This window comes from Schistocerca cancellata, chromosome 3 (genome assembly GCF_023864275.1).
Source record: "Schistocerca cancellata isolate TAMUIC-IGC-003103 chromosome 3, iqSchCanc2.1, whole genome shotgun sequence".
NCBI lineage: Eukaryota > Metazoa > Arthropoda > Insecta > Orthoptera > Acrididae > Schistocerca > Schistocerca cancellata.
Window position 1 is genome coordinate 330,162,618 of NC_064628.1, and position 20,526 is coordinate 330,183,143.

Genomic DNA, 20,526 nt, shown 5'->3' on the forward strand with positions numbered 1-20,526 from the left:
AAAACTTTCCGTATTGTTGACCATGGATGGATAATACTTGTGACACTTAAAGAGCACTTGTACTGCCTAAGGCAGGGCTTAACAACTGGCCGGTTTTGAGCGCGAGTACTCGCGTCTGCTCAGGCACGTGCTCGCGAGCAGGTGAAAGGTCGCGGAGTAGGGAGGGTGGGGAGGGAGGGGAAATGCGCGCGCACGTTTGAATAGGGCTGCAGCGTGCCTATTGAATTCGCGCCGACTGTGTAACGTTTAAAGTACTACGATCAGCTCAGATAACAGTCACTTCGCTGGTTAAGAATCATGTCAAGTCGCCATTGTGTAACCCCAACCATGCTTTCGCAGTTCAACCCCCATTGGGATGAATTGTATCGGTTTACAGAGCAAGATGGTGTTGCAAAATGTTTAGTATGTCACAAAACGCTGAATTCTTTTAGGAAATTTAATTTGCAGCAACATTATATGTCGTACCACGCGAAAGACCACGGAAGTGGGAAATGTGATGGACCAGATGTGCACAGGAAGTTATTAAACTTAAAAGGAAGCTATCCGAAGAAGACCTGGACGACGAAGAAAAATCAACCGAGGCAGCTCTCAGAGTGAGTTACAAAATTGCTTTGCTTTTAGCAATAGCCCTGCGCCCCTTCACTGATGGCGATTTAATAAAAGAATGTTTGGTAGTTGCAGCGGAACATTTGTGTCCATCTCAAGTTGAACAGTTTCGGATTGTGCCATTATCTAACATGACCATTATGTGTCGCATACAGGACATGGCAGACGACGTCCAGAGCCAGCTTGCAAATATATGTAAAGATTTTATGGCGTATTCTCTTGCTCTGGACGAAAGTGTTTATATCACTGGAACAGCACAGCTTGCCATATTTATTAGAGGTGTTAATAGAGATCTTCAGGCGAGGAAGGAACTCCTCGATGTAGTAGCCATGAAGAACACTACAACTGGAGGTGATATTTTAAGTAGTGTTGAAGAAAGTGTTGAAAATATAGGATTGTCGTGGAATTCTTTAGTTTCAGTGTCTACAGACGGTGCACCAGCGATGACAGGGAAAAAATCAGGTTTCGTTGCGCTGTTGAAGGAGAAAATGCAAAAAATGACCGTGCCGAATGAAATAAGGGGCGTTCACTGTGTGATCCACCAGGAAAAATTATGTGCTAAGAGTATCGCTCTAAAAATGTGATGAGTGTTGTTGTTCGTACAACCAATTATATAAGGAAGCATGGGCTACAACACAGGCAATTTAAAAGCTTTCTTGAGGATGTAGAAAGCCAGTATGGTAGCCTGTCTTAATACAGCGAGGTCCGCTGGCTTAGTCGTGGCGAATTATTAAATCCATTTTTTTGGCTATTAGATAAGATAAATATGTTCATGGAAATAAATAACACGTGTGTTCCTGAATTGAAAGAGCCTTCATGGAAATGTGATCTCCCGTTCTTAGCAGATTTAACTAGCCATCTGAATGCTTTGAACATTTCACTACAAGGTAAAGATCTGCTAATTACTCATTTCATAGATCGAATACGAGCTTTTAAAATGAAATTGACACTTTGGGTGAGTCAGCTGGAAACAGGAAATCTAGCTCATTTTCCTAAATTATTATCCATGCAAGATGTTCATAGAGACTGTGAACGTTGTTCACATAGTTTAGTTGCCCTTAAGGAAGAATTTGATCAACGCTTTCAAGATCTGACAACAGTAGACAGTGATTTTGAACTGTTCTCCTCTCCATATTCGGCGAATATTGAAGAGATTCGTCCTGAGCTGCAACTAGAAATTATTGACCTGCAGTGTGACAGAGAATACAGAGACAAATTTCAGAACAAGAAAAACATTTTGGAATTCTACAGACACTTCCCTCAGGATAGATTTCCTCGTTTGCACAAACTGGTGGCTACAATTATATCAATGTTCGGTTCCACGTATGTTTGTGAACAACTGTTCTCTGCAATGAAATGTAACAAGATACGCCTGAGAAACGCATTATCTGATCGAAATTTAAACTGCACGCTGCGCCTACAATGCAAAAGAACAATTACTCCGAACGTAGATGCAATTGTAAAGGGCAAAAAGTACAAGATAACCGAGAATCCCACACTTCAGTGATACCTTTTATTGTGTAACAGTTCACAAATTAATACGAATGTATACACTAAGCTAATAAACATATGTTGCAGGTGTACATTCTCCTTTATTTGTTTCATTTGTCGCAGTAATAATTCGTGAGTGATATCCCTGCAGGTGGCCGCGGATTTACATTGACTGGCGGCAGCTGTTGTGTGCCCCACGTGACTCTCCCCACTCTCTGCTCTGGTCCGGTAGTGGGGGTAGCGTGCTCGCGATGCTCCGTGCTCGCGCCTTCCTGCTCACAGCTTGCTCCGCGAGCACGTATGTTGTGAAGCCCTGGCCTAAGGTAAGTGTTGCGTGGTCAGTTACACCAACAGTAACCTAGTCAATAACTTCCACTGGGATGGGAGGTCTTCCTCTTTCAGTTGTCACATTACCTTTCTTTAAATCATTTAATGATATCGGATGTCTCCACACACCTTTCAGTTGGCAATATTCTCTCAGTATCTCTCTCTCTCTCTGTCCAAAAAGGCCTCGGAAGGTCCAACGACACTGGCGGACTGAAGTGTCATGCTCAGCAGATAGGCGTCACTGGACGTGGATATGAAGGAGCATGTCGTTACCACTCAGCTCTCCCGGCGGTTGTAAGCTTCCGTGACTCGAGCCGCTACTTCTGAATCAACTAGCTCCTCGATTCGCCTCACGAGACTGAGTGCACCTCGCTTGACGACAGCGATCGGCAGGGTCGGACGGTCATCCCTCCAAGCGCAAGCCAGCCCTGGCAACGCTTAACTTCGATGATCTGACTGGAACCGGTGTAACCACTGCGATAAGACCGTTGGCATACTCGCTTAGCATTGTAATTGTTGCCATTCACATAAAACAGTTTCACTAACAGGGCACGGTTTCCCTACTCGATAGCTATACTGTTCACTCACATGATGACTTGTCAAATGATGGCGTGGTTGTCATACCATCATACAGACACTGCACAGCACCAGATTTGCACCTGGTGACTACAAATTGAACTAATTAATTTTCTTCCAGCATTAACGCATTAGCGTATGTACCAAGTTTCGGTGCCATACGATAATTACAAACCACACTGGACCTCCATACGTAATTGCACTTAATTGTAACCACCTGCTATGTTCTTGTAACGAACGTTCTCTTCCGAGCACAGTCAGCACCATGTCATATAACCCCAAAAACATTCAGCATCACCTTGTCCGATGATGGCTGGGCCGGCCGTGGTGGCCAAGCGGTTAAAGGCGCTACAGTCTGGAACCGCGCGACCACTACGGTCGCAGGTTCGAAACCTGCCTCGGGCATGGATGTGTGTGATGTCCTTAGGTTAGTTAGGTTTAAGTAGTTCTAAGTTCTAGGGGACTGATGACCTTAGAAGTTAAGTCCCGTAGTGCTCAGAGCCATTTGAACCATTTTGATGATGGCTGGGCCTTTACTTTTCGGCGGAAGTAAATCAACATGTTTCCATTGATTTAATTACTCCTTTGCCTTTGAAGGAACTTTCCCCCCTTCTTGTAGCGGTGTACCGTAGGTCTCTAGAAGAGCGTAGCGATCCAAAGGATTGGAAAAGGGCACAGGTCATCCCCGTTTTCAAGAAGGGACGTCGAACAGATGGGCAGACCTATATCTCTAACGTCGATCAGTTGTAGAATTTTGGAACACGTATTATGTTCCAGAATAATGACTTTTCTGGAGACTAGAAATCTACTATGTAGAAATCAGCATGGGTTTGGAAAAAGACGATCGTGTGAAACCCAGCTCGCGTTATTCGTCCACGAGACTCAGAGGGCCATAGACACGGGTTCCCAGGTAGATGCCGTGTTTCTTGACTTCCGCAAGGCATTTGATACAGTTACCCACAGTCGTTTAATGAACAAAGTAAGAGCATATGAACTATCAGACCAATTGTGTGATTGGATTGAAGAGTTACTAGATAACAGAACGCAGCATGTCATTCTCAAGTAAGAGTGATTTCAGGTGTGCTATTCACAATATACATAAATGACCTTGTGGATAACATCAGAAATTCACTAGGCTTTTTGTGAATTATGCTGTAGTATATCGAGAGGTTGTAACAATGGAAAACTGTACTGAAATGCAGGAGGATCTGCAACAAATTCACGCATGGTGCAGGGAATGGCAATTGAATCTCAATGTAGATAAGTGTAATGTGCTGCGAATACATAGAAAGAAAGATCCTTCATCATTTAGTTACAATATAGCAGGTCAGCAACTGGAAGCAGTTAATGCAATAAATTATCTGAGAGTAGGCATTAGGAGTGATTTAAAATGGAATGACCATATAAAATTGAACGTCGGTAAATCAGATGCCATACTGAGGTTCAATGGAAGAATCCTAAGGAAATGCAATCCGAAAACAAAGGAAGTAACGTACAGTACACTTGTTCGCCTACTGCTTGAATACTGCTCACCGGTGTAGGATCCGTACCAGATAGAGTTGATAGAAGAGATAGAGAAGATCCAACGGTGTGCAGCGCGCTTCGTTACAGGATCATTTAGTAATCGCGAAAGCGTCACGGAGATGATAGATAAACTCCAGTCGAAGACTCTGCAAAAGAGACACTCAGTAGCTCGGTACGGGCTTTTGTTGAAGTTTTGAGAACATACCTTCACCGAGGAGTCAAGCAGTATATTGCCCCCACGTACATATATCTCGCAGAGAGACCATGAGGATAAAATCAGAGAGATTAGAGCCCACACAGAGGCATAGCGACTATCTTTCTTTCCACGAACATTACGAGACTGGAATAGAAGGGAGGACCGATAGAGGTACTCAAAGTACCCTTCGCCACACACCATCAGGTGGCTTGCGGAGTATGGATGTAGATGTAGATGTAGAATCATGGCTATACACTCGGCACTCCTCTATGCTATCTAGACGGCTGAAGAAGACACCTGAATTGATCTGCCACAACGTTCGCCCCTGGTAGCTGGGTGGTCAGCGCGACGGAATGTCATACTTAACGGCTCGGGTTCGATTCCTGGCTGGGTCGGAGATTTTCTCTGCTCAGGGACTGGGTGTTGTGTTTCCCTTATCATCATTCCACCCACATCGACACACAAGTCGCCGAAGTGGCGTCAACTCGAAAGACTTGCACCAGGCGAACGGTCTACCCGACGGGAGGCCCTAGCCACACGGAATTTCCATTTCCATCTGACACAACTGCAAAATATCCGCTGTTGCCTCGGTTCGGCGTGATTTTTGAATGGGTGTGAGCAGTCACGGAATACGGCGGGTGCTGAAACTTCTCAAGTTCAAAATGTCATGAAGGATGTTGACATCTGATCCATGAATGACTTTCACTTTTTTTCACGGAGGAGGAAGAGATTAATATTTAACGTCCAGTCGACAACAAGGTCATTAGAGACGGAGCACAGACTCGGGTTAGGGAAGGATGGAGAAGGAAAGCGGCCGTGTTCTTTCCGAAAACACACCCCGCCATTTGCCTTAAGCGTTGGTTTAGACTGTGATACCCCCGTCTTTCAGCACCAGGACCTCCATTTCTCTTGCGATTCCCGGTTCTTTACAGACAAATTCGCATATTCTTCCTCATTCAGACTAGAAGCGTCTGTGCCAAAGCACCACTCTGTCATATCATGGCATGTTGTCGTCTTACAGTTCCACCATGTTAGGGTCAACTGTCACAGCATTGTTCTCCTTCAAATGCGGGAAACGAATTACCGTGACGTACTTCACTTTGTACAGGGGCTACATCATTTTATTTTGGCTCGTCTGCCGTCGTGATACGGTACTTTTGCGCGAGGATTCCAATAAGAATCACGATTGCAGATATGTACCTACCAATAAATTAAATACATTCAGTAAGTACACTTTCTCGAGGTGAACATTAAAAACTTATGGCTTCCTTTCACTGATTCTGCAGACCCACGTTTCTCCCGCATTAACGGTTGGGTTGCAACAGTGAAAAGAAGTGGGTGTACATTTTTGCATGGGGGAAAAAATGCTTTTGTGACACGTGACGAACTGAAGAAAGATTTTGATCAGCCTGTGTCTCTTCGAGCCTGTATTCGTTGCCACAAGGAATTTCAAGATCGTGAAGAAAGTACAAGCCTTTGCAGAGTCAACAGTCAGTAGTGGGGCCACCATTATTCACAATGAACCGCGTCTCATTATCAGTCAACTTAGCACATTCTGGAGATATCAACTGGAAGGGCTCACACTCTTTTACAGGAACATTTGCAAACTCTTTAAGTTGTATGCTTGCTAGATACTGTAATATTGCTTTTACCAAAGCAAAAGCAGGATCCTGTAACGTGTGCCACTACCGGAACCAGTGTATGAGAGTGAGCTGTAATGGTAGAACATCATCACTGCAAGTGAAAAGTGGGGTACTATTATGACTCAGAATTGAAACGTACTAGTATCAAGTGGGAGAAATGTGGCCAACCATCACAAAATAAACCATATGTACAGAAGTCTGCCAATAAGGCCATGATCATGACATTGCCCTGGTGTACACTCTTATTGTTCCAAGACTTACCACAGCCACTGCAGAAAACTACAGTTAGATCCTGAGCCAACAGTTAAACGCGCAGATGAGTTGTTGGGTGGTGGAAGCTTCACTTTGCCCAGACTCTGATCGGAGTTTCAACTAGAAAAAAAATAACATTTGTACGGTATCCCGAACAAATTATAGTCCAGACCTTCAACGTTAAAGTTTCCTCTGCCCTACTGTCAAACCGAACCTTAAGGAATGTCATTCTGATAATGAATCCTGGCTATGAAAGCTTTGGGGATGATTTTGAAGAAAGAACTGACTTACTACTCCTTGCACGAGTGACAACAAAGATGGGACAACCGCTTGGTGTTTGAATTTGTAAATTTTTGAAATAAAGTTTTTTGGAATATAAGTTCCAGTCTCTCGTAGTTATATTCTTCTATGGACCACTTTTGCAAGGATATTCGGCGCGTAGTAGTTTTAAGAATAAAAAGTTGCTTCTATGTGTAGTCTGACAAACATGAGACTGGTGGTTGACTGTAACAAATTTTCTGAAGTAATTTAGGGAACCCACGGAAAATCTAAAAAAAGGACTATTGGATAGAGAGAAGCCCCCTTCTCTCCGAATGAGGTTAAAACAGTACAACGTCTTTCGGTTAGTACCAAGTGTACGATAATTATTTGTGTACACAAAGAACTTATTTAATACAAAATTGTTAAGGCTTTCGTGGTCACTTGTTGACCAACTGCCTGTTGACTTCTGTCTCGGGTTTACCACCCAACGATTGATTGATGACTTTTCTGACGTTTCGCAAGCACGAGTAACTGGCATTATCAAAGCCACACCCTCCATTGCTAGACTCCACCACCAGAAATGGGAGGTGAATCTTTGAGAATGCTAGCCAATCGTGCTGGTGAAACGCCAGAAAAGCCATAAAACAAACGTCGCTCATCCGAAGCCAATAGGCAGCTTGTCAGGATATTTTATAATACAAACGGCTGGGGCTCTATACTCTTCATTCATTTCTCAACACCGATCACCACACATGCTACACGCACTATAAATGCATTATTTCATAATGGAAAAGGCTAGTATTACGCTGTTGATTCACATCCCACCGGTAATTGCACACACTATACACCATTAGCTGATACCAGGCCCATGACGAAGGTGTCTGGTTTCCTTTAAGTGTATCGCAACTACTCCTTTGCTTACCAAATAAAAAAAGTGCCAATATCCTTCCATAATGAGTGAGATATTAAGCTGAAAACGACGATAAGATGCCAGTATTGTCCTTTAGAGAGCTTTGGTATACGTCTTTTTTTCAGAAAAAAGAACATTGTAGCCCGAAATCTTGTTGTGGATTGAGAGAGGTGTTTTATTATTATTTGCTTGTGTTGCATTCATTATCAAACCCCTGTTCTGTGTAAGGTAAGTATTCATTCACGGTACAGAATTTTGGGCTTAACAGGTACTTTTAAGATTTTTTAAAAATGAGTTTGTTTATTTATTTGTTTACTCTTTTTGTGCAATTTACAGAACTATTCGAAATGTACAGCTGTAGTTAGCCACTATACAGCGCAGGAGGAGAGTGTTCTGATAGCCAAAGTCTGAGTATCCTCAGGGAGTGCTGAAGGAGAAAATAGTTTTGCCCATCCCGAGCCTACGTCCGTACTGGCCCCTGGAAGTAAACACGTTATAACTGGCTAAGTGTCGGTAAGAAGTAAGCTAGTCACTTGGTTTTTGTAATATTTACATCTTCAAACATGCGTTAGTCTTGCTTACCTGCCTTAACAGATATGACGTGTTAATTTCTAAGAACTTTTAGCATAGTATTCGATAATGGCATAAAAGCCGAAATCTAGATAGTTCAGAAGATAAATACAGTAATACACAGTAAAACGTTGGATTATTAATTCGAAAGGTATTGAATGTCTGTTGCTCAATACCATGGAAAACTTTTTACTAGTCACTTGTGCAGCCCTTCGGCGGCGGCCACTACTAGTACGTGGAAGTTCTTTTGTAGGGTTAGGAGACGCTTGTAGTTGCTGAATCTATTTTCATGTCATTTTATAATGTGGTAGTGTGGTTGTTTTCTTGCCTGAGGTGTTCCGCAAATGTTGACAGGCTGCTCCTTACTGTGCAACAGAGAGATCGAAAAACAAAGGAGACAACATCTATATGACGCCCAGTGAAGCATTTCCTGGAGGCGTTCACCTGAAATACCAAAATATCCATTTCAAACTTCATCAGACGATTCAACACGTGACTGTTAATAAGTATTGAGAATTTAATAAATTTTTAATTAATAGGCAAAGACATTAACAACATCATAGATACAAGACGTGAAGACAATAACACAAAAGATATAACCAGAGAGGGTATAATCCTGAAAACACTTAGTGGAAAACTACACAGAGACATCATAATCGTTATAATGGTTCACAAAGGGAATACAACTGTCCTTATGCATAAACAAGAACCCAATAACAAGACACAAGAATTCATTTCACAGAATAAAATTACAAAACTAAAGTACACCCAACAAACAAGTTCCATACAAAATGAAAAACGAACTGAAGACAATAGAACACATATTTTGAGACAAACAAAAAACTCGAATGACCCATATGAAACCTAATGCCCCATTACTCCCGATCCAACCAAAGCTTCATAAAGAAAATACTCTTGTGAGGCCTGCTGTAATTTACAGAAAAGCACCCACATACATCCTCACCAGATATGTGATAAACATACACAACAGTATAAAAGACAAAATGACAGAACAGTGAAAAATACGTAGGAAGTAATAAACCACATAAAAGGCTTATATATTCCAGATATAGTTGTGTTGGTCTGACTTAATGTAGAAAACATGTACTCAACATCCCCCGTGACAGGAACAATCAAGATAATAGAAAAAGACTTAGTTATTTACAATCTGTTACCACTGTAACATGTAACAAAAATAAGCAGACGCCTACACCTCATTACATCTACACCTACATCCATACTCCGCAAGCCACCTCACGGTGTGTGGCGGAGGGTACCTTGAGTACCTCTATCGGTTCTCTCTTCTATTCCAGTCTCGTATTGTTCGTGGAAAGAAGGATTGTCGGCATGCCTCTGTGTGGGCTCTACACTCTCAGACTTTATCCTCGTGGTCTCTTCGCGAGATATACGTAGGAGGGAGCAATATACTGCTTGACTCTTCGGTGAAGGTATGTTCTCAAAACTTCAACAAAAGCCCGTACCGAGCTACTGAGCGTCTCTCCTGCAGAGTCTTCCACTGGAGTTTATCTATCATCTCCGTAACACTTTCGCGTTTACTAAATGATCCTGTAACGAAGCGCGCTGCTCTCCGTTGGATCTTCTCTATCTCTTCTATCAACCCTATCTGGTACGGATCCCACACTGCTGAGCAGTATTCAAGCAGCGGGCGAACAAGCGTACTGTAACCTACTTCCTTTGCTTTCGGATTGCATTTCCTTAGGATTCTTCCCATGAATCTCAGTCTGGCCTCTGCTTTACCTACGATCAACTTTATATGATCATTCCAATTTAAATCACTCCTAATGCGTACTCCCAGATAATTTATGGCATTAACTGCTTCCAGTTGCTGACCTGCTATATTGTAGCTAAATGATAAGGGATCTTTCTTTCTATGTATTCGCAGCACATTACACTTGTCTACATTGAGATTCAATTGCCATTCCCTGCACCATGCGTCAATTCGCTGCAGACGCTCCTGCATTTCAGTACAATTTTCCATTGTTACAACCTCTCGATATACCACAGCATCATCCGCAAAAAGCCTCAGTGAACTTCCGATGTCATCCACAAGGTCATTTATGTATTTTGTGAATAGCAACGGTCCTACGACACTCTCCTGCGGCACACCTGAAATCACTCTTACTTCGGAAGACTTCTCTCCATTGAGAATGACACGCTGCGTTCTGTTATCTAGTAACTCTTCAATCCAATCACACAATTGGTCTGATAGTCCATATTATCTTACTTTGTTCATTAAACGACTGTGGGGAACTGTATCAAACGCCTTGCGGAAGTCAAAAAACACGGCATCTACCTGGGAACCCGTGTCTATGGCCCTCTGAGTCTCGTGGACGAGTAGCGCGAGCTGGGTTTCACACGATCGTCTTTTTCGAAACCAATGCTGATTCCTACACAGTAGATTTCTAGTCTCCAGAAAAGCCCTTATTCTCGACCATAATACTTGTTCCAAAATTCTACAACTGATCGACGTTAGAGATGTAGGTCTATAGTTCAGCACATCTGTTCGACGTCCCTTTTGAAAACGGGAATGACCTGTGCCCTTTTCCAATTCTTTGGAACGCTACGCTCTTCTAGAGACATACGGTACACCGCTGCAAGAAGGGGGGCAAGGTCCTTCGCGTATTCTGTGTAAAATCGAATTGGTATCCCATCAGGTCCAGCGGCCTTTCCTCTTTTGAGCGATTTTAATTGTTTATCTATCCCTCTGTCGTCTATTTCGATATCTACCATCTTGTCATCGGTGCGACAATCTAGAGAAGGAACTACAGTGGCCGGCCGCGGTGGTCTAGCGGTTCTAGGCGCTCAGTCCGGAACCGCGCGACTGCTATGGTCGCAGGTTCGAATCCTGCCTCGGGCATGGATGTGTGGGATGTCCTTAGGTTAGTTAGGTTTAAGTAGTTCTAACTTCTAGGGGACTGATGACCACAGATGTTAAGTCCCATAGTGCTCAGAGCCATTTGAACCATTTTTTTTAACTACAGTGCAGTCTTCCTCTGTGAAACAACTTTGGAAAAAGATATTTAGTATTTCGGCCTTTAGTCTGTCATCCTCTGTTTCAGTACCATTTTGGTCACAGAGTGTCTGGACATTTTGTTTGGATCCACCTACAGCTTTGTCATAAGACTAAAATTTCTTAGGATTTTCTCCAAAGTCAGTACATAGAACTTTACTTTCGAATTCATTGAACTCCTCTCGCATAGCCCTCCTCACACTACATTTCGCTTCGCGTAATTTTTGTTTGTCTGCAAGGCTTTGGCTATGTTTATGTTTGCTGTGAAGTTCCCTTTGCTTCCGCAGCAGTTTTCTAACTCGGTTGTTGTACCATGGTGGATCTTTTCCATCTCTTACGATCTTGCTTGGCACATACTCATCTAACGCATACTGTATGATGGTTTTGAACTTTGTCCACTAATCCTCAACACTATCTGTACTTGAGGCAAAACTTTTGTGTTGGGCCGTCAGGTACTCTGAAATCTGCTTTTTGTCACTTTTGCTAAAGAGAAAAATCTTCCTACCTTTTTTAATATTTCTATTTACGGCTGAAATCATCGATGCAGTAACCGCTTTGTGATCGCTGATTCCCTGTTCTGCGTTAACTGCTTCAAATATTTCGGGTCTGTTTGTCACCAGAAGGTCTAAGGAACCATCCCAGCATTTGCCTGAAGAAATTTAGGGAAATCATGGGAAACCTAAATCAGGACAGCCGGACGTGGGTTTGAACTGGACTGTGCGAGTCCAGTGTGCTAACTACTGCACTCAACTCAACACAGTTACCTTCAGTTCAACAAAGCGTTCTGCCTACAAGAAGAAGGATTGCCAATGGGATACCTAATTTCAGGAAAGTTAGCAAACATCTTCGTGAACAAAACTGAAGAAAGAATTTTCGAGAAAAATACAATGTATTGTATTGGTGGAGATACATGGACTACATCCTCTGCTTGGCAGGTGAACCAGAATGTCAAATAGAACAACTACATCCAGAGATAAGTACATTACAAATAAACATAAAGTTCATTTTAGAGACAGAACAAACAGGCCAAATAAACTTCATAGATACAACCATCACAAGAGAAAGTAACCAACACTCATTCAACATTTTCAGAAAAAACAGCACAAAATACACAGTGTTACTTCAATAATCTAACTGCCCAGAGGCCCAAATCGAATCTGCCCTCAGATATTTGATCCACAGATCAAAAACAGCACCACTTACTAACGTAACTACAATAAGCAACTGGACAAAGTTATTCAGATGGCAAAACTTATGGATACTAACAAGGGAACCTTCCCATCGCACCCCCCTCAGATTTAGATATAAGTTGGCACACTGGATAGGCCTTGAAAAACTGAACACAGATCAATCGAGAAAACAGGAAGAAGTTGTGTGGAACTATGAAAAAATAAGAAAAATATACAAACTGAGGGGGGTGCGATGGGGAGGTTCCCTTGTAAGCACCGTAGTAACAAAACTGAACAATAAAATTAAGGAAAACATGAAAATAACAAAGAAAACAAAACCCCACACAAATCCAGAGACCCACAACACACACCACAAACATACACACCAACTTCACCACCACAATGCAGCAAGGGAACAACAGAGAACTTAATGGACAAATGGTACACACTCACATACGGAAAGAAACACACAATTATAGTTGGTTGGTTGATTTAAGAGAGGGGACCAGACAGCGAGGTCATCAGTCCGATCGGATTAGGGAAGGATGGCGAAGGAAGTCAGCGTTGCCCTCTCAAAAGCAAACATCCCAGCATTTGCCTGAAGAGATTTAGGGAAATCACGGAAAACGTAAATCAGGATAGCCGGATACGGGTTTGAAGTGTCGTCCTCCCGAATGCGAGTCCAGTGTGCTAACTACTGCACCAGAATTATGAACATCCTCAAGAAACAAGAAGTAAAAATAGCGTACCAAAGCAATAACTCTATAAAAAAAGTCTAAAAAAAGAAAATAACACTGCAATGTGCCAAAATCTGATATTTACCAACTCCAGCGTAACAGATGTAATGCTCTGTACTTAGGCAAAACAAGGAGAACTTTTGAAATCAGACCCTACCCTACCGCAATAGAAAATGTAATGAAAATAGATTCAGGAACAAGAAACATCTCATAAATTTACAAGAGAACTTCCACATTCAGAAATCAATGATAGAGAAGAAACACATCATGGATGATCAGAGGAACATCAGCAATCAGACACTATTTAGACTAATAAAATATATTGTAGAGAAAGGACAATCCCCCTAGAGACAATAAAATAACGTCAAAGTAATACGCTCACCCTAAATCATCCACCACAGTTCCATAGTAAAGCAATAATTTACACACCAGTAGTCAAGACATGATAGGTCCCTTCACATACACGCGCGCACACACACACAAACACAGGGGGAGAGAGAGAGAGAGAGAGAGAGAGAGAGAGAACCAGGCCGAAAAAGTACATATTTAACAGCCCCCCCCCAAAAAAACCACACACACACACACACACACACACACTCACTCACTAGTCGGAAAATATAAATTCTTACCGAGCGATAGCAGACGCTCCTACCAATACCAAAACAAACAAAAGACGAACGCTTCCTGCAACAGCAAAACAAAACACACGAAATAGCGAGATAAGAGTAGTTCTTCTCAAAACAGAAACTTGATTATTTAGTGCAGAGAAAGTGCTGCGTGGTGAACAGCCATGGCACACATGTGGAAGAACAAAGAGAATGAAGCAAACAACAAAAAACAGTAAGGATAAGAGTTAAAACTGTTAGTGTTTCTAAGTGAAGCATGCGAACTGCTCGTGATCGTAATAAACAAACTTGTAAGAGAAGAAAACCATATTGTTACAGTGACTACTCAAGACGCTTTAGAAAAAAGCGAAACGTGTCTGGTCTTAATAAGACTTCATTACAGTTACAAAAGAAGGTAATCAACGTATACAACTTGTGTATCTGCAAGTGCCGAAAAAAGAGGTTGGAAAACAAAGAAGACAACATAAACTATTTGTTGTTGTAAAACTGACCATCCTCGAAGAAACTTATATCAATGAAAACGGCGAGTGTGGTTGCAGTAATTTTACACTAAAGGATACTGTATTGTTAAATAAAAGCCTAGGAAGAAAACTAGATTGATCAAACATGGAAGCACAATATCAAGAAAAGTAGGAGAAACAGTTGAAAATCTTATATTTCACAGCTCGTAACGATATACCTGAAAAAACTGCTCAAAGGTGGCACGTGCAAGAACGTTGTATTATCATTATAACGTAAAAAATGTGCAGTTGAACAATTTGGTCTGGTCATTGGTTAGGGAAAAACAACAATGGGACAGTGACATTTTTTGTACGACTACCTCGCTATGGTAGTACATTTTACGATAGTACTGCAAAGTTTATTGTTTGGGGACATAGCTTTCTGCCCTGGTACCGTCCTTTTGCATTAATCGGAAAAAAGAAGAGTAATGAATGTCATGATTATCTATGGATGGAAGTATGGAATATCTGAAGCTTTTTAAAGTACGTCTTTCAGAATAAAGGAAATGAACCGAATGAATTTGTTGCTGTCAGTGGTCTTGAAGGAATTCAGGAGTGTGACCCAAACTTGAAAACAGCCAGAATGAAATTTCATCCTGGATACACCCCGCATTCTGCAGCTAAGTCATGTCCCTGCAAAATGGTTCAAATGGCTCTGACCACTATGCGACTTAACTTCTGAGGTCATCAGTCGCCTAGAACTCAGAACTAATGAAACACCGAGCGAGGTGGCGCATTGGTTCGACACTGGACTCGCATTCGGGAGGACGACGGTTCAATCCCGCGTCCGGCCATCCTGATTTAGGTTTTCCGTGATTTCCCTAAATCATTCCAGGCAAATGCCGGGATGGTTCCTCTGAAAGGGCACGGCCGACTTCCTTCCCCATCCTTCCCTATTCCGATGAGACCGATGACCACGCTGTCTGGTCTCCTTCCCCAACCAACCAACCAACTAATGAAACCTAACTAACCTAAGGACACCACACATCCATGCCCGACGCAGGATTCGAACCTGCGGCCGTAACGGTTTTCTCGGTTCCAGACTGTAGCGCCTAGAACCGCACGGCCACTCCGGCCGGCCATGTCTCTGCAATATCCTTTTTTCGGAGAAGAGCTTCTGAGAAGTTAGGAAGCTAGGAGACGTGGTACTGGCAGAACTGAAGCTGTGAGGCCGGCCGCGAGTCGTCCTTGGGTAACTAACTCGGTAGTGCACTTGTCCGAAATGGTCACGAAGTCCGAGCGGCCGAAGCCACGGGCTGCGCAAGGAGGGCCTGCGCAGAACGAAGATACAGAGTACTTCACTGGGGTCAGCATCGACTACAAGCAGCAGGCCGACATCCTCTCGGTTGGCCGGCAACATTCGTGTCGGACGTCCCCTCTTTTCCTGTCTGCCCTCTTCTACGTGGCTTTCATCGGCACCACTCAGGGGGGTAACATTCTGTAATCCTTATGGTGATTTGTTTCATTGCCTATCTGCCCGCCTTATTACCTTCTGGTGTGTACACGACGCTTAATGTTCTAATTAATCAGCTTTTGGTCGTAAATACGGCCGGAACAATTGTACTAAGGCACAGGTTACTGTTAAACAAAAGAAGGACCTTATGGTAAGATTTAGCTGATAACCAGTTAATTCGTTGATTGTAATTGCATTTCATAGTCATTAGTTATAATCTGATCAACCTGTTGTACTAAGCTGTTCGTTTCCTGTTCAGAAGATCAGGTGTATTTAGCTGCATCTTGTGGTTCCACGATAAGTGTTCACAAGATATTCCTCCAGAGCGGTCTTAATAACTGACCATCAGATAAACCTTGAAAATATTAACAGCCAGCTGTCATCAGGACTTTAGCCAACTGTCAGGAGAGACGGGTTGGAGTCTACTCGCACCTTGGTTGCCGATTGAAATTAAGAGATTGGTTGCCTTGAAGTAAGCCTTAACATTGTCATATTGTTTGCTAAACAGTTTAACCTTTAAGCACAGGTGCGCATCTTAAGCCCAATCCTTTTGACATGTTGTTGTTGTTGTGGTCTTCAGTCCTGAGAATGGTTTGATGCAGCTCTCCATGCCACTATATCCTGTGCAAGCTTCTTCATCTCGCAGTACTTACTGCAACCTACATCCTTCTGAATCTGCTTAGTGTATCCAACTCTTGGTCTCCCTCTACGATTACAAATACTTTCAGAAACGACTTCCTGACACTTAAATCTATACTCGATGTTAACAAATTTCTCTTCTTCAGAAACGCTTTCCTTGCTATTGCCAGTCTACATTTTATATCCTCTCTACTTCGACCATCATCAGTTATTTTGCTCCCCAAATAGCAAAACTCCTTTACTACTTTAAATGTCTCATTTCCTAACCTAATTCCCTCAGCATCAACCAACTTATATCGACTACATTCCATTATCATCGTTTTGCTTTTGTTGACGTTCGTCTTATACCCTCCTTTCAAGACACTGTCCATTCCGTTCAACTGCTCTTCCAAGTCCTTTGCTGTCTCTGACAGAATTACAATGTCATCGGCGAACCTCAACGTTTTTATTTCTTCTCCATGGATTTTAATACCTACTCCGAACTTCTCTTTTGTTTCCTTTACTGCTTGCTCAATATACACATTAAATAACATCGGGGAGAGGCTACAACTCTGTCTCACTCCCTTCCCAACCACTGTTTCCCTTTCATGCCCCTCGACTCTTGTAACTGCCATCCGCTTTCTGTACAAATTATAAATAGCCTTTCACTCCCTGTATTTTACCCCTGCCACCTTTAGAATTTGAAAGCGAGTATTCCAGTCAACATTGTCAAAAGCTTTCTCTAAGTGTACAAATGCTAGAAACGTAGGTTTGCCTTTCCTTAATCTTTCTTCTAAGATAAGTCGTAAGGTCAGTATTGCCTCACGTGTTCCAACATTTCTACGGAATCCAAACTGATCTTCCCCGAGGTAGGCTTCTACCAGTTTTTCCATTCGTCTGTAAAGAATTCGCGTTAGTATTTTGCAGCTGTGACTTATTAAACTGATAGTTCGGTAATTTTCACATCTGTCAACACATTCTTTCTTTGGGATTGGAATCATTATATTCTTTTTGAAATCTGAGGCTATTTCGCCTGTCTCATACATCTTGCTCACCAGATGGTAGAGTTTTGTCAGGACTGGCTCTCCCAAGGCCGTCAGTAGTTCTAATGGAATGTTGTCTACTCCCGGGGCCTTGTTTTCGACTCAGGTATTTCAGTGCTCTGACGAACTCTTCACGCAGTGTCATATCTCCCATTTCATCTTCATCTAAATCCTCTTCTAGTTCCATAATATTGTCCTCAAGTACATCGCCCTTGTATAGAACCTCTATATACTCCTTCCACCTTTCTGCTTTCCCTTCTTTGCTTAGAACTGGGTTTCCATCTGAGCTCTTGATGCTCATGCTTTGAATTCCTTTTTGCCTGTTTCTTTTACTGCATTTTTATATTTTCTCGTCATCAATTAAATTCAATATTTCTTCTGTTACCCAAGGATTTCTACTAGCCGTCGTCTTTTTACCTACTTGATCCTCTGCTGCCTTCACTACTTCATCCCTCTGAGCTATCCATTCTTCTTCTACTGTATTTCTTTCCTCCATTCCTGTCAATTGTTCCCTTATGAAACTCTGTACAACCTCTGGTTCAGTCAGTTTATCTAGGTCCCATCTCCTTAAATTACCACCTTTTTGCAGTTTCTTTAGTTTTAATCTACAGTTCATAAGCAATAGATTGTGGTCAGAGTCCACATCTGCCCCTGGAAATGTCTTAAAACCTGGTTCCTAAATCTCTGTCTTACCATTATATAATCTATGTGATACCTTCTAGTATCTCCAGGGTTCTTCCATGTATACAACCTTCTTTCATGATTATTGAACCAAGTGTTAGCTATGATTAAGTTATGCTCTGTGCAAAATTCTACCAGACCTCTTTCATTTCTCTCCCCCAATCCATATGCACCCACTATGTTACCTTCTCTCCCTTTTCCTACTCTCGAATTCCAGTCACCCAGACTATTAAATTTTCGTCTCCCTTCACTACCTGAATAATTCCTTTTATCTCATCATACATTTCATCAATTTCTTCCTCACTCCTATTTTTTATTCATTATTAAACCTACTCCTGCATTACCTCTATCTGATTTTGTATTTATAACCACGTATTCACCTGCCCAAAAGTCTTGTTCCTCCTGCCACCGAACTTCACTAATTCCCACTATATCTAAACTATCCATTTTCCTTTTTAAATTTTCTATCCTACCTGTCCGATTAAGGGATCTGACATTCCACGCTCCGTTCAATAGAACGTCAGTTTTCTTTATCCTGATAACGACGTCCTCTTGAGTAGTCCCCGCCCGGAGATCCGAATGGGGGACTATTTTACCTCCGGAATATTTTACCCAAGAGGACGCCATCATCATTTAACCATACAGTAAATCTGCATGCCCTCGCGAAAAATTACGGCTATAATTTCCCCTTGCTTTCAGCCTTTCGCAGTACCAGCACAGCATGGCCGTTTTGGTTAGTGTTACAAGGCCAGATCAGTAAATCATCCAGACTGTTGCCCCTGCAAAGGCTGCTGCCCCTCTTCAGGATCCACACGTTTGTCTGGTCTCTTAACAGATACCCCTCCGTTGTGGTTGTACCTACGGTACGGCCATGTGTATCGCTGAGGCACGCAAGCCTCCTGACCAACGGCAAGGTCCATGGTTCATGGGCGGCCTTTCGACATACAGCTTTCAAATTAAAATTAAGTCATTTGTGTTGAGTAATTGAATCGATCTTGTCATTAGTGGTGCATACATAGTTTTCATGTGTTGTAGAAGGGCAGTTAATAATACAGACTGTGTCCAGCACAGTAGTAAACATCACTGTTTCACCCGATAATGGGCGGGTTCCAGGTTCGGCCTTAATGTAATCATTGTCATATTGTTTGCTGTTTTGGAATACAGCACTTCACATTTCTTTTGCGAAGACTAAAAGCTTATTCACCGTATGGTTTAAGGTCAAAACATTTTATAAATTAGTTCATTTTATTAAAGACAATTTTATGGTTAAGCGCTTCGATTATCGGTAAAACACAGTTTATATTTTGTTAAATAAACGGGTTGTGTGAAAAGAAAGTAACATTGGTTGGTGCTCCCTTCCATCTTTTCTTTAATTCTAGTAAGCAGCACGTATCATTGGTAGCAGAGCGTGGATTTTTACCTTATTGTTTTGGGACATTGTCTAATTATTCTCTTTTGTCTACAGCAGCCGCAACATGGATCCACGTCAGTGTCCCGGTATTTCATACCTAAAACAAGATCAGTTCGAATATGAACTGAGCATTAGGCAACAAAATGTTCATGTTACGGTGGGCGAGGTGAGCCAAAATTTACAGACCATTATGGTAGCATTGAATCAGTTACAAGAAAATCTCTCCTTTCTTCAAAATAACCACCCAACCGTGAGGCGGTGAAGCGCATTCATGCATAGATAGTCCACCTGCGAATAGAGTTAAAGTTCTAGAACCGAGCCCTCAGCAGTTAGCACGTGTCATTCAGTTAAATATTCTTTTGTTTGATTTGCAAATCCAAACTGCAGCCTTAGAATTAGAAAGTGGGGCTGACAAATAATATAGAATGTGTTTCTGACAGTCCAGTAGCCGAATGTGGATCCGTCACCCGAGGTCTAAGTGTTCGGTCAGGGAAATGTTTTGCCCACCTCCCTAACCCGACGATGTGTCTCTTAAATAGTATTCAGGAATTGTCAGTTAAAACCTTGGAAAATATACAATAGGTATCGTGGCTGCTAGTTACGTTTGTGTCGCATGCTGACGCATTAAGGATCCCCCATCACGTACTACTTATCGCACTCTACCCCTCAGCACGCGGTAGATTAAGTAATCTGCTATCCGCACCCCTACAGCAGGGTAAGACGATCGGGCAACTGAGGCAATCGGTCGTGGAGGGTAAGTTATCAGACCGTATGCACCCAGAGCTAGAGTGTAGACATTATTGATGCGTGGAGGACTCCCACGAATCGTTGTTTGAATATGTAGAGCGGGTTCGTGAGGCAGTGTCGGCACTACGTATGGATGTTCCCAAATCGAATTTAC